This window comes from Misgurnus anguillicaudatus, chromosome 23 (assembly GCF_027580225.2).
Source record: "Misgurnus anguillicaudatus chromosome 23, ASM2758022v2, whole genome shotgun sequence".
Classification (NCBI taxonomy): Eukaryota; Metazoa; Chordata; class Actinopteri; order Cypriniformes; family Cobitidae; genus Misgurnus; species Misgurnus anguillicaudatus.
The window spans coordinates 34,827,216-34,840,905 of NC_073359.2; the positions used below are offsets into that span (position 1 = coordinate 34,827,216).

At 37.2% G+C, this 13,690-nt stretch overlaps 1 long non-coding RNA gene across 1 annotated transcript; it reads left to right on the forward strand.

Moving 5' to 3' along the window:
• Positions 1 to 4,034: 4,034 nt before the first annotated feature.
• LOC141359534 (uncharacterized) lies at positions 4,035 to 9,822 on the forward strand. The gene is made up of 3 exons (XR_012366026.1): positions 4,035 to 4,141; positions 5,434 to 5,508; positions 9,718 to 9,822. It is a non-coding gene; the product is annotated as an uncharacterized lncRNA (long non-coding RNA).
• Positions 9,823 to 13,690: the final 3,868 nt, after the last annotated feature.

Genomic DNA, 13,690 nt, shown 5'->3' on the forward strand with positions numbered 1-13,690 from the left:
GTTGTACACGACAGAGAAAGAGAAAAGATTTCACAGGTAAATATATTCCACAACGCCCCTCTATGTCTCCTAGTTACCTCTTCGGCTCACCTACGCATTCAATCTTCGCAGGGCCGGTAACGCTTGGTTGTCCAACCGATTTCCTAATATACATCCAACAGCGTCGTGTTTGCTTCTCCACATCCAAATCACATGATAACTTCCTTATTCCAACGTCTCCAACCTCTCGTCTTCCCTGAGGGATAAGTGTGAGTCAACCCAGCCGATCTCCACCGTAACAACGAGCACAAGCAACGTATGCACAAAGTGCCACCAACAACCCGCTCCGGTGTAGTGCTCCTTTATTTTCCACCGCTCCGTCCTTCTCGCTTTTCTGGGCTGCCGCACTCTTTCCTCGCGCTATAAGCGCTTCCGTGGATCAACGGCGCCCTCCGGCTCCTCTAAGGACGGAGCGTGTGAACAGGTCTCACCCAAGGCAGTAAAAGGAGCTCGTGCCCAAAAACAACTCCTCCTCATTGTGCTTCTTTGGACCTTTTAATGTGTCTTGTCTCTACTCCTCCTCCAATCACGGGTCGTCACGTTGATGCCCCACACCTGTTGCTCATTCCCTCGTAATCTGTGTTGTCAGGGAGACCAGGAAGTAAAATAGTGCAGTTAGAAATCGGGCCCGGGCGGAAACCATCTTCAGGCGGAACCTTTCTCCGCCACCTTTGGTTCCGCCCCATCATAGTCACCCGGTGACATTTAGCAAAATATTTAGATTTTTTCATTTTCAGATTCCAGATTTGGGGAAATGGAAAGCTAATTTGTTCAGCTTTCAGATGATGTATAAATCTTAATTTCAAAACATTTACCATCCATTTTGACTGCTTTTGTGGTCCAGGATCACGAGTGGTTAATATATCAAATATAAGACCTTCATTATAAAACATTTTAAAACTCATAGCCACAAATCAGAAGCGATTGGATTACTACAGATAAAAAGTGTTTATATGATTTGGTGCTCGGTCTGATTTAAGTTGGTTATTACATACATCTTGTGATGCACTTTGGACACATCATCAGTGATAGTACCTGAGGTCATGGGGGGTTTCGGGTCTTTCAACTTCAGACCCCCTCACCCAGGCGACCCGACCAGGAGTGATCAGTTCCCGGCCTGTGTCCAAACAGCGTTCGTTCGCCCACTGTTTGTCCCTCCTGATCCACAGCCATCGTGAGGCTTTCTCTGCAGCCTCTGAAGCTGCATTGATGGCTCTTCTCTTCTGTGCCCCTGTGATTCCCAGGAGGCTGTATGCCCTGCATAATGATTTTCCTGCAAAGCCCCTTCCCCCAACCTCAATGGGCAGGCACTGTGCACGCCACCCCAGACTCCGACACTCCTCCACCAGCTCCGCATATTTCTCCCTCTTTCTTTCACTGGCTTCCTCCATCCTCTCCTCCCAGGGCACTGTTAACTCCAACAGGATGATCTGCTTAGATGTTGCTGAGAGTAGAACCATATCGGGTCTAAGACTGGTCTCCACAATATCTCGGGGGAATTTAAGTTGCTTCCCCCACACTGTAAAAAAATTCAGCAGAAATTACAATGTTATTGCAGCTGGGTTGCCGGCAACTTACCGCAGATTTACGTTTATGCTATTTACTAGCCATAGTTTGTTCAAAGTTAAATAAATTTTAAATATTAACAAGTCTTTATCTTTACAGAATAAAACTATACAATAACAGCCTCATGCAAAGCATTCTGGGAACCAGAAATCCTCATCAACCTTTTTCTGTTTTTGCTTCAGATTTTGTTTTCCAGAATGTTTTGCTTGATGCTGTTTTTTTAGTTTTAATCTGTAAAGACAAAGACTTGTAAATGTTGAATGTTTATTTAACTTTGAACAAACTCTTGCCAGTAAATAACATAAATGTAAATCTACGGTAAATTACCGTCAACCCAGCTGCAATTTCTACGGAATTTTTTTACAGTGCAGGTCCACCATTAACTGCCAGTCATTCGCTGTCCCCAGCAGGCCTGTCTGGATTTTTAGTCGGGAGGACGGATGTTCTCCTGCTCTTAAGAACAGATTTTTTTTTTAAGAACCTTTAATGTAGATTAACTTTCATTTATCAAACACTTTATGAAACACTGGCATCTGCTGGTGAGGTTGTGCAACTACAAGTGCACGTATCACTGACATCTCATTCATCAATTATACATTCTTAAGTTATGCAGCTGTTTATTAAACACATATACACTTCCTTTATTAACTTTTAGGTTTTCTTTATCAAAAGTGTATCTTTACATCATTTTATCTGTGTTATGAGTATATGGCTTCAGTAATATAATGTGTGTTTGTTTTAGCAGGTACAGAATCACAGCAGAGTTCAGTATGAAATCCACTCTCTATATGTCAGAACACAATGTGTTTGTGTAGGACAGATGAAATAAAGATGCTGTACTGAACCTCCTGTTGAAGATTGTGTAGAGATCCTTTAGAATGTATGTGCAGAAAACAGAGTTTGAGTCAAGTAAAAAAGTCTGTATTCTGTATGATACACTGCTGTTCTATATAAATACTGCCTTAAGTTATCAGTTTAGTTTATTTGTGTTGATTTATTAGTATTAAGTTTGACCAGAGAGGGTGTTTTAAATAACAGTACATATTAAGAAAGTTACTGTAATGCGTTTAAGACTTTAAAAGGAAAGAATTTGTAGCTACTATAAACTGCCAAAATATACATTTACACCAAATCAGTCACTAATAATCACTAACAATAATGTATTTTGTGACAATTGCTATCAAGTGCTGCATCTAGAACCTCTTGAATGGGGGTGGTGACTTCAAATAACATCACTGACAGGAAGAGAGGAAGTGCATGTGTTTCTGACTCTGAGAGTGCAATTCAATTCAAGTGCAATTGCTGATTTCTGACTTGTATCCGCACTGAAAGCTTGAGATGCCCCCAATCTCCCCATTAGAAATGAAATGTGAGTGAGAAGGTGCTTTTTATTTATTCAGTTTGTTTTTAATTTATGCACATTCTACATGGAAAATCAATTAATTTCACAGAGTACCCAGTCCTGTATCTGTTAATGAAATGAAATGAGATCTTTATTTCGAACAATTAACAATTAAAAAGACAGCAATGCGTATGAAATATGCATAGATTTAAATAAAACAAATTTTGCATAGTAAACACCCTGTTCGAAAAGGTATAGGTAGAGGCTTATCAAGACCTCCCCCCAGTAACTACCTAAAACAATTTACAATCAAACAAGATAAATCAAACATAACATTTTAAATAATACAGGAAAAACCCTACTAAATTAAAGTAATGCTTTACCTTAATATTAAGATAAAGAAGCATAAACAGAAGTCATTATCAAGCAGCATTTACATCAATAATGAATTATCATTCACCCTCACCACTTTTGTACTTATGAAAAATAAAAGTCTTGTGCCTTTTTTAAATTGCAGCATATTAACACTTTGTTTGATCGAATTACTCAGACCATTCCACAAAAGCACCCCACAAATCGAAATGCACATACTTTTGAGTTTTGTCCGAGTTCTATGTTGTTAACAATGTTTACTGTTGATAAATGTCACTCCCCACAATGTACACAGGAAAAAAAGCCACAATTAAACTTAAAGCAAACGTAATGACTGTTTGCTAGGTAACACAATCACTATCATAGTAATGGAAAAAATGGTCATCATGACAAATTTATTAATGAAACGGCATTAATCGTATTGAAGAGAATCAATGTAACTTATCGGATGTTTAAATTTAATAAATTACCTTTACAGTTTACTTAGTGGAGTTTCACTGTAAGATAACGGAAGAAATCATGCAGCGGACTAAACCACTGAGAGGCAAGGGATCGAGGGAGGCAATCAAATGTTAAAAAAATTAAAACCCATTTTTGCCCCGTTTGCATTTATATTGTTTTACTACTTACACAATTGTTTATAGTATATATCTCTATATTATTTATAACATGCATGGTTTTAATGATATTAAGAGGGGCACCCCTTAAGGGACTTGTCCCCCACCTCTGGTATTTACGACTAGTATTTTATTACCCGCCGCGCAGATTATTTTTTACAAAAGAGAAAGCCCCAACATTTTCTAACGATGCTTCTACTAAAAAGTAAGTTCAGTACTTAAATAATTACAGATGTATATGGAATCGTAATTTCTTTATGTTAGTGTGATTAGAATTGTGTCGTGATCATTGAGGCTACAGCTACTCACGTGTAGTAATCGAATTCAAACCTAAATGGTTTACGGTTTAAAATAGGTTTGATCGATTTAAAAGTGACGAAGCTGTCATAAATTACAACAAACCCCATAAGGCAAAACAAAATTAATACAAATTTGGAATACACATCGTTAATTTTTTACTTATATGTTGTGATAAACTGAAACCGAAAGTATTTCGTTTTTTTCTCCGCAAACATTACTACTGCAACAGAAAGACAAAACCAATTTAACGTATATAAGTAAATGAGCAGATTTTGTTAGATTGGTTAGATTAATGGTCAAATTAATGTTATAAAATGTAATATGGGTGTAAAGTATATTTGTGTTCATATATTTTAAGTCAGTTTTGTGGGAGGTCTTTTCCGAAGTAAATAAATAGACCCTCACTACATGAAGTGACAATAAACAGATAAAATCTAAAATAATATAGGTTGGGTTGGCCAAAGATTAGTAGAGAACTGACAGGGACTACAGCTTTCTGTTCTTGTCACTCCATCAAACGCTCCCTGAGCTTCGGGCCTCAGAAATTGAGGTGTTTCGGATGTCACTTGTCGGTTTCCTCCATAATCGAGAAAACTGAACATTTCGCGCTGTAGTTTTTATATTATCTGTAGCCGAATGCAAGGAGCGGCCATTTTCGCTTTATATGGGCAAATATAAAGTAACACATCTCCATTCTCACACAGCGGAAGCTTGGCAGAAACCACAATTCGTTTAAAGAAGTGAAGTTGTGAAAAAAATCAGCCAGGAAACAAAAACTGATTTAACAGTAAAGATATGCAAATTATGTCAGTACTGTCTTTTATAGTGGGATGAATTAAATATAACCATTACCCCGACGTACAGTTTAAAAATTGTAGTTTATATCCTTAAAACTGTATCTGTTAATGTTGAAAGATGAATTGTGTCTATACAGGAATCAACGTTACATTATGTTTTGTTAAACCAAACAGTATAGGCTACTGCATAACTGAAATAAATAAATGATCTGAAGGGAAGACCTAGTTTGGTGATGCTGCAGGCCAATATATTTGTGTAGACATGTAGGCTACTGTAGCCTATTTTTAATTATTTTAGATTTTCTGTTGCTTATTTGTGACTCATTTTCTTTTTTTACCATAATTTATCATTGTGAGGTGAGGCCATTTTTGTATTTAGCACTAACATTGTGATCTCCAGGTCATGACTTTCCTCATCAACACATATATCAGTTCTGAACTTTACCTCCGAGATGAGTGCAACAGAGGAACAGAGGTAAGATTGTTGTTGCATGAATTCTGGATCATTCAAAAGATGCAGCATGAACATAGCCAGGTTTTGAAAATGAAGGCGTAGTTAACTCAAATAATGGTGCCCATTTTTTCATGGTAGGACTTTTCATTGGAATAAAAATTACTATGGTCAAGTCAATGGGGATCATTTTTGGGTGAACTACTTTAGGGTGGATTATGTATTTATTTTTCATGCAACAATGCTTATTATTGTTATAATTTTAATTAATAAGTAATATTGAACAAGAACTTTGTTTAGTGCGCTTATAAATGTTTTCTACATGACTTTGTTAAAAATGTACTCAAAAATAAAATTAAAATAACATAGCCTATGGGGGTGTCCCTACCACACTCTTGTTCCAAAGAGTTTTATCTATTTGTTCTGTACTTTTTTACTTGCATGTATTTCTACATATTTTCGGCCAAGTAACACTCAGGATATAATGTAAGTTATTATAGATAGCATATAAGCTTGTTCTGAAAGGATGACAATTATAAAAATTATCCATCCACCTTAATTTAGCCAAAATAATGATTTATTCGTTTTCAAACTTTATAGATGTTAATATGATTGAAAATGCCATAAATAAATATTCATTGCCTTCTGTAAGCTATTGCATTCGTTTTGTACATTTATAGGTACATAAATACGGTCTAATTTTAATTTCTTTAAGACACTGTTGTGTTCTGTATTTACCGATGTTCTGTAAATTTGCACTTAAAAAACTTCTTGTTAAGAAAGTGTTCTTCAATAAAAAAAAAATTCAAAAATATATTTAGCTGAAGGCTAGTATAGCTTGTTAATCTTTTTCTCAAAAAAGGAAAGACGTGTAACTTAGCCTACCCTGCTTCTACATCGGTGCAGCTTGTTCTGGATTTAAATAATAATTTTATTTTAGTAAATGAAGGCGGTAAAACCGCATAGCGCGCTAGTGAGCCACGCAAAATCGCCGCATTTACCTTTTAATCACAGTTTACATCAGGATATTGCCAATTCCATGTATACAGGGGTAACTCTCTCTGATCACGCATGTAAACGGTTTATTCCGAATGTTTCAGAAACCCGAAACCCGACCTTAACCTGACCATAACCCGAATATTTACAGCATGTAAACATAGTCATTATTATCTTTATGGCATATACAGCCTAGAAATGTGAGCCTTTGGAGGCTACAGCCTTCGGATTGAGAAACGGTCTTAGTGGATAACGTTAGAAACACATAACAAACCACGAACAACCTTTTAATAGTAAATTTCGTTTTCTTAATGCAGATTAATCCGTTATTGTGTAATTAGAGAGGCTATTAAACGTGATGGCGGTATATAGTGCATATTTAAGCAATATCGCTCGAGTAGGAGTGTGATATAACGGCCTCGTGCCTCTGGCCTAATCACAGCCGTGATGATATAGAGCTATATCACATGACTCCGAGAGCGATATTGCTTTTATACAACAGTTCGACGGCACACGTTTGAAAAACGAAAACAGGAAAACAACAACGGAGTTATTTTAAAAGCCTCTTTGTTTGGGAACTACTTTCTTCCGCCACGCATTTGAAGGCCAGAATGACAGGTAACACTTTCGGCTGCCTTGAATATCATAATAACTGATTTCGGATTTCGAACGGATTTGCCGTTTTTAAATATAACAATTTATTGGTCACAAAGTGTAGTTTTAAGATTAGTTAAGTCGAGAATATATATGTATTATATTTAAATCTGCAGTCGATTAGTAAAGATAGCGCCAGTTTGAACGTCTGCTTAGCAAGATTCGGTACTCGAGATCCAGAGCAATGAGCGGACGTCAGTGTTCACTCGCCCCGCTGACCACCGCCCTCTCTGGGCTACATCTCTGACAGGGATTCCCTGGCTCTGGTGTTGGCCCGCGGTCTGTGTTTGATGGTCAAAATTGAGATCAAATTAGCAGTATTTGTTGTCCTGAAACTATTACTTGTTTTCTTATTCATATTTTGTGTTGTTATTGTTTTGGCGCGAGGTAAAAGTTAATAAAACTATATTTATATAACGTTGCTTTCCCATTTAATCTTAACGCGATACGAGCACTCGCTTATTATTAAACTTTGTTCTTCTCAGTACTATATAAAACAGTTTTTCATAAGTGTCACAGATGTTTTTTGCATGCTGCTTATAAATATATCAGTGGCGATATCTCATAACGTGTTTTAATAGTCACGTCACGATAAAATAAATTATCAATTGTCCAATTTAAAAGTAGCAGTGCTTACCTTGCAGTTTTACGGTGTTTTCGCGTTCTGAGGAGAGAGATCGCGTCAGAGAATAATTGTTTTCATTCCTTTTTCCAAGTGTTAATCGTCCACACGATGTGACAATACTCCACTTAAGTTTAAAGTTACATCCAAGAGCGCTGATCTTTGATGGGATAAGTACTTCCGATTGGGATTCACAGACTGATTCACAAGCTAGTGAACTAATGAGACACACGGAGAGTGTTTAAAAGCAGAGCGTCTGTGCGTGCAGTTTTTCCAGTCAGAGATGAGCCTAATAAGAACCTCCATTCATTCACTAATACTAAAATGACGAGTAGGTGGCGGAATGATATGAAAGGTGAAGCAGTTACTGTGCCGTTATCAGTGCAATATCGCATAGCTCTTAGCCAATCAGATTCGAGAACCAGAAAGAACTGTTGTATAATTATGCATAAAACGTATGGCTGGAGTGTTTTTGGCCCTGTGATTCTGCTGGTTTATTCAATTAAATGCAATAAATTAATTTATTAATAACTTGTATTAGTAAAATGCATGTATTAATGCTTTTAGGGATTAATAATAATTGAAAGTGATCTTTTGTTCTTTGTATATTTATAAATCAAACAGGCAGAAGATAGGCCTACACAGCACAGAGTCAGTTGTACATTATAAACATGCATAAACATTATGGGGTGGTTTTCCCGACAGGGATTAGCTTAAACCAGCACTAGGCCTTAGTTTAATTATGAAATATAACTAGTTTTAAGTAACAAACATGCCTTACCAAAAACATTATTTGTGTGCATTTTGATGTATTTTAAGATATGTCAGTGCAAGTTGTTTTTCAGTTTGGACCGTTCTTACATTACACTTACTAGTCTAATTGTCTGGGAAACTGACCCTTTAAGCTTACATACTACACAGTGGGTGTGATGCTTTTTAAAGCTTTAAAGTTGTATGAGGCAGTGTAAAACTGGGCACAAACCAGCAGCTGACCATATTAACTGACCTCATATTAGTGGTTTTTATTTGTCAAAAACCATTGTTGATATAATTTTATAAAAATACTACTTACACATATTAGTGTGATATATAAATATTGTAAATCAATGCATTTCTTTACTATTAATTAAGAAAAATCACAGCTCTTTGCCTCTAACTCAATGCATTTTAATGGCTCAGTATGAGCTTCCAGGAACAAACTAAAGTCTCAGTTTTACAAATAACATCACAACAAAACCACACTCAATCCTTAAAATACAATGAATACATAAATAGTTCATTACCGTGTGCGCCTGATAACCAGCAGTAAAATTCAGTTCAACTTATTCACATATATGCGCAATCATCCGGGTTAAATAATGAGAGGTCACGTGAACACGTCTTCCGGCACAAGAACAAGTTAAACATGATCAATTTACATAAATTACACAATCCAAATACAATGACCCAATTCTTACATGCAATATATAATAAATACAAATCACATAAATATATTATGCTTCTACTGACATCTCAGCGTCAGCTACAATGAATCACGTGAAGGCCGAGCGTTTTGGACTTCCATTGTCAGAAGTCTCTTTCTAAAGGACTATAGGTAGAATTTGTTGGCGCCAACACTCGCGGTCTAATAGGGTTAAGCATAATGTATCCATGTATTTTAAATATCTGTTTTAATACTGTGTATTTTCTATTTTTCTATTACTGAATCAATAAAAATAGAACGTTTTAAGAATTTCTGAGATAATTTGAATGCTTCTAGTAATGTGTCGTGTTGGTCTTAAATTTTACTCATAATGGTCTTAAAAAGTCTTAAAAAGGTCTTTTAAACATCTTTAAGTATCACCCTTGTAACTATGTAGAGTAGTCTGCCAGAGCAAGTTTTTGCCTTCTGAATTTTTTCCAAATGTATTTCAGATTTCTCATGTGGTAAAGTATTTTTCTCTCTGTTTTTGCATCATTAGTGAGAGATCAGGATCACCTGCATCCAGCTCTGATTTTATGAAGAATGACTGCTCCAAAGATGATGGACCAAACTCCACTGAAGAAACACCAACAGCTACTAAAAGGTATTTCATGTGTTTCTTATTACTGGTCACATTTAGACTGCGTTAAGGGCTAGGCATAATTTATTTTTTGTGATGTCACTTAAAGCAGAGTTGTGCATCAGTTGTGTGTAGATTCACATAAGTGAATAAGTGTTGCTGTAGTGTCCACCTTCTGTATGCAGTAAATCCCTTACACATGCACTGTTGTCTGCTTATAATGCCTGCTCAACAGATTATTATGTAGTAAAATATTTTTATTTCTTTTTGTTTTTGTGTCATTAGTGAGAGATCAGGATCACCTGTAACTAGCATTGTGTCCATGAATAGTGAGTGCTCCATCGGTGTTTCACCAAACTTCAGTGAAGAAACACCAACAGCTACTAAAAGGTATATCACACATTTCTTATTGATGGTCACATTGTGTTAAGGATCAGGGGCCATATTCGTGAAAAATCTTAACTCAGAGTTGCACCTAGTTAAAAAACTAAGAAAATTCACTGTGGTGGTTTGTTTACAGTGGTTCATACTGTTTGACGAGGGCAATATACAGCTACCAGTTTAGTTGCATAGCTTTTAGCTGTGTGCACACGTACCGATAAAAATTGTTGACACTTCTTAAGAAGTTCTCAATTTTTTTCTTAAGAATATCTTAAATTTGTGTCTTAAGAATAAAATGACAAGCTTTTAAATGAATTAAGATACCCTGCTAATGAGGTAACAATAAACGTATCTATTAATCTTTTGACTACCTTGCGATGATAACGTGATACAAACGAGTGATGCATTAAGACAACTACAGGATGTTATTCGCTGTTGTAACCCAATCGGTCCGTCATGCGGGTCGAGCGCTCTAGGTGTGCGTGCTTCACTCTCCATGCCCACGGCTTCATTTCCCGCGACCCGCGCTTACGCATCAAGAGACGGACGCGGAGGGTGAAGCGTGTCCGCGGTTTCGGGGTACTCGACTCACATGACAGAGCGCGATTACCGGTTCACCTCCAGCTTAGAGCGACTTTTAGCTGTTAAGTAATTTCACAATGAATGTAGGCTATTACGGGCAGTGTTGGGCAAGTTACTTCCAAAGTGTAATACATTATATATTACAAATTACTGTCATTTGAAAGTAATTAGTTACATTACAATATTACTGTCTCTGAACTGTAATGAGTTACACTACTTTTGCATTACTTTTGAGTTACTTTCATCAAAAGAACAGAAGTATGACTAGGCATTATAAAATGTTAAAATGTAGTTTGTTGCTGCTTATAAATCTAGAAGTTATGTGTTGGCCGTCGAGCTTTGAATAGGCAAAGTGAAGATTTATGGCAAAATACAGTAACAATCACTGTCAGAATCAAAAACATAGACAAATGATCTGGTAAAAGTCTGGTAAATTATGGTACACATACCAAACACAATAGAGCCCACTATAATGCAACCTATAGCCTAATAACATGGTAAGACACGCAACCTCTTTTCATTTCTATTCTTTTGATCACTTTTAATTCAGATTCACAGCACAAACCTGGCATGCACTGGATTGACACAACTTATCAAAAAGTGCTATTGGAGGATCAGGCCTCAAGGAATACAGCTCATTTCAGTACAATATAAGGATTACATGTAGGCTAACATATAAAACACAGACAAACAGAGGAACACTGCTTTTGCCAAACAATGAATATAGGCTCCCATACAAAGGCTGGTAAAACTTTAAACAGTGATGTTTAAATGTACTAAATTATATTTAGATAACCATGTTTAAAGGGATACTTCACCGATTTAGCATTCAGCTTTGTATCTGTAGAAACCCGGCAGTATTACTGAATGACCATGTTTCCCTCCCTCATTTCCCCCTGAGAGGAGAGATATCTGCATTTTGGTTCTGCAAAAAAGTCCTCCGATGATGTAATATGACGATTTTTGCATCATCGGAGGACTTTTTTGCAGAACCAAAATGCAGATATCTCTCCTCTCAGGGGGAAATGATGGAGGGAAACATGGTCATTCAGTAATACTGCCGGGTTTCTACAGATACAAAGCTGAATGCTAAATCGGTGAAGTATCCCTTTAAGTCTTCACTAATGTTATGTTGTAGTTTAGGTTGCTGTTTGTAATAAAACTGTAGATAGCATAGGAATAGCCTAGCACTGTAATCATAGCAAAGCTTACCTTGTCATTGCTGGTGTGACATGGATTTTACTGGCAACATTTGTAAAAGTCTCTTTACTTCTGAGGTTCAAGCAGCACAGGACACCGATAGAAACGTTCTGTTGCTTTTACTTAGTGCTCTTATTCGCAAAATTATGCGTTTGCGGCGCTACCGGACCTGATTGCGACCACTTTAGTCAATGCTTACGGCCGCGGACTTCCACATGTCTATATTTGACGCGCACCGCGTACAAAACGCATTTCAAATACAAAGTTAAAGTAAAAATTAACATGTTGCATACAGCACGTGGAAACAGACATACGCTGCGTCCCAAACCGCCCACCTCCACACTACATAGTAGGCAAAGAGCACGAGAAGTAGTGCTTTTCGCCCACCATACAGCATAGAAGTATGCGGCCTGGGACGCAGCCATAACTATTACACGCAGCTTTTTCATGTGTGGATGCTGGTCGCGCGCATTGGTCAAGAATAAAAAAATTAAAATACCACAGTCTAATTTTGAAATGAATTGTTGTAACGCGCTCGTTACTAAGACTGTAACGAGTAAAATATTACCAAAATTTTATTAGTAATGCGTTATATTACTGCGTTACAGCAAAAACTAATATATTACTGTAATATATTATATTTTGTAATGCGTTACTCCCAACACTGATTACGGGGGAAGTTACATTTTTGCTAATATTATCACTAATACTTATTTGTGATTCATGACATATTCTGAGTAAGCCATTAAACTTCATTATATGAGTTTGGAATTCCTCTTTAAACTAATCTATGTGAAGTAAACTGATTAAATTGCCATACAAAATACATCATCACATTTAAAACAATCCCATTAACTTATAAAATATCTTACATTTTGAGATTTAAGACTACTGTAAGGTTATCCTAACTTTAAGATGTTATTTAAGAGAGTTTATTTTTTGAATTGGTATTCTTCTTAAGTTTTTTCTTAAGAACATACTTAAGGAAACAAATAAGAACATTCCTAAGAAGCTTTTTTGAGAATACAAAATATTCTTAACTTTTTTCTTAAGCTTGAATTTAAGATAAAAATGGCAGTTAAGAAGATTTTTCTTCTTAAGAATGTTTTGTGAATCCGGCCCCTGGACACCAAGCGAGGACATCAAATTGTCACGGCTAGTCCGTGACATGTTTTGTATGTTGCACTTATCCGTTTCACCTGGACTCTCATTGACTCATTATGCCAAAACACCACACCTGTCATATGTTTAATTGTCTTTGTATTTATATGCCTTTGTTCTGTCAGCCCGTGCCAGATTATTGTCATTACTACCCTGTCTGTTCCCCGTGTCACATTTTGATGTTCCTGTGTTTTGATTACCTGTACTCCTCGTGTTTTGTTCCCGTTTTATTATTAAATGTTATTTATATTTTGAACTCTGCGTTTGCGTCCTGTCACTCCACTCGTGTCATGACAGAATAATCCGGCCAAACTGGACGCAGCGGGTTCACGGAGGGCGGCTTCCCCAGGAGTTTCGTCGAGGGGGAGTAGTGACATCGGGGTTCATTCCCCATCAGCACCGATGTCTCTTGGGGACCACCGTGAGCGCTCGCTCGCTCCTGCGGGCCTGCGGGAGGGGGATCGGCCCAGGCGGTCGCCCAATGGCTGAGTCATCCGATTCCCAGGAGGGAGGTAATTCGTCTGCCTCGGTTCTCGGAGCGATCGCTCCGGTTCTCCTGGGGCAGTCC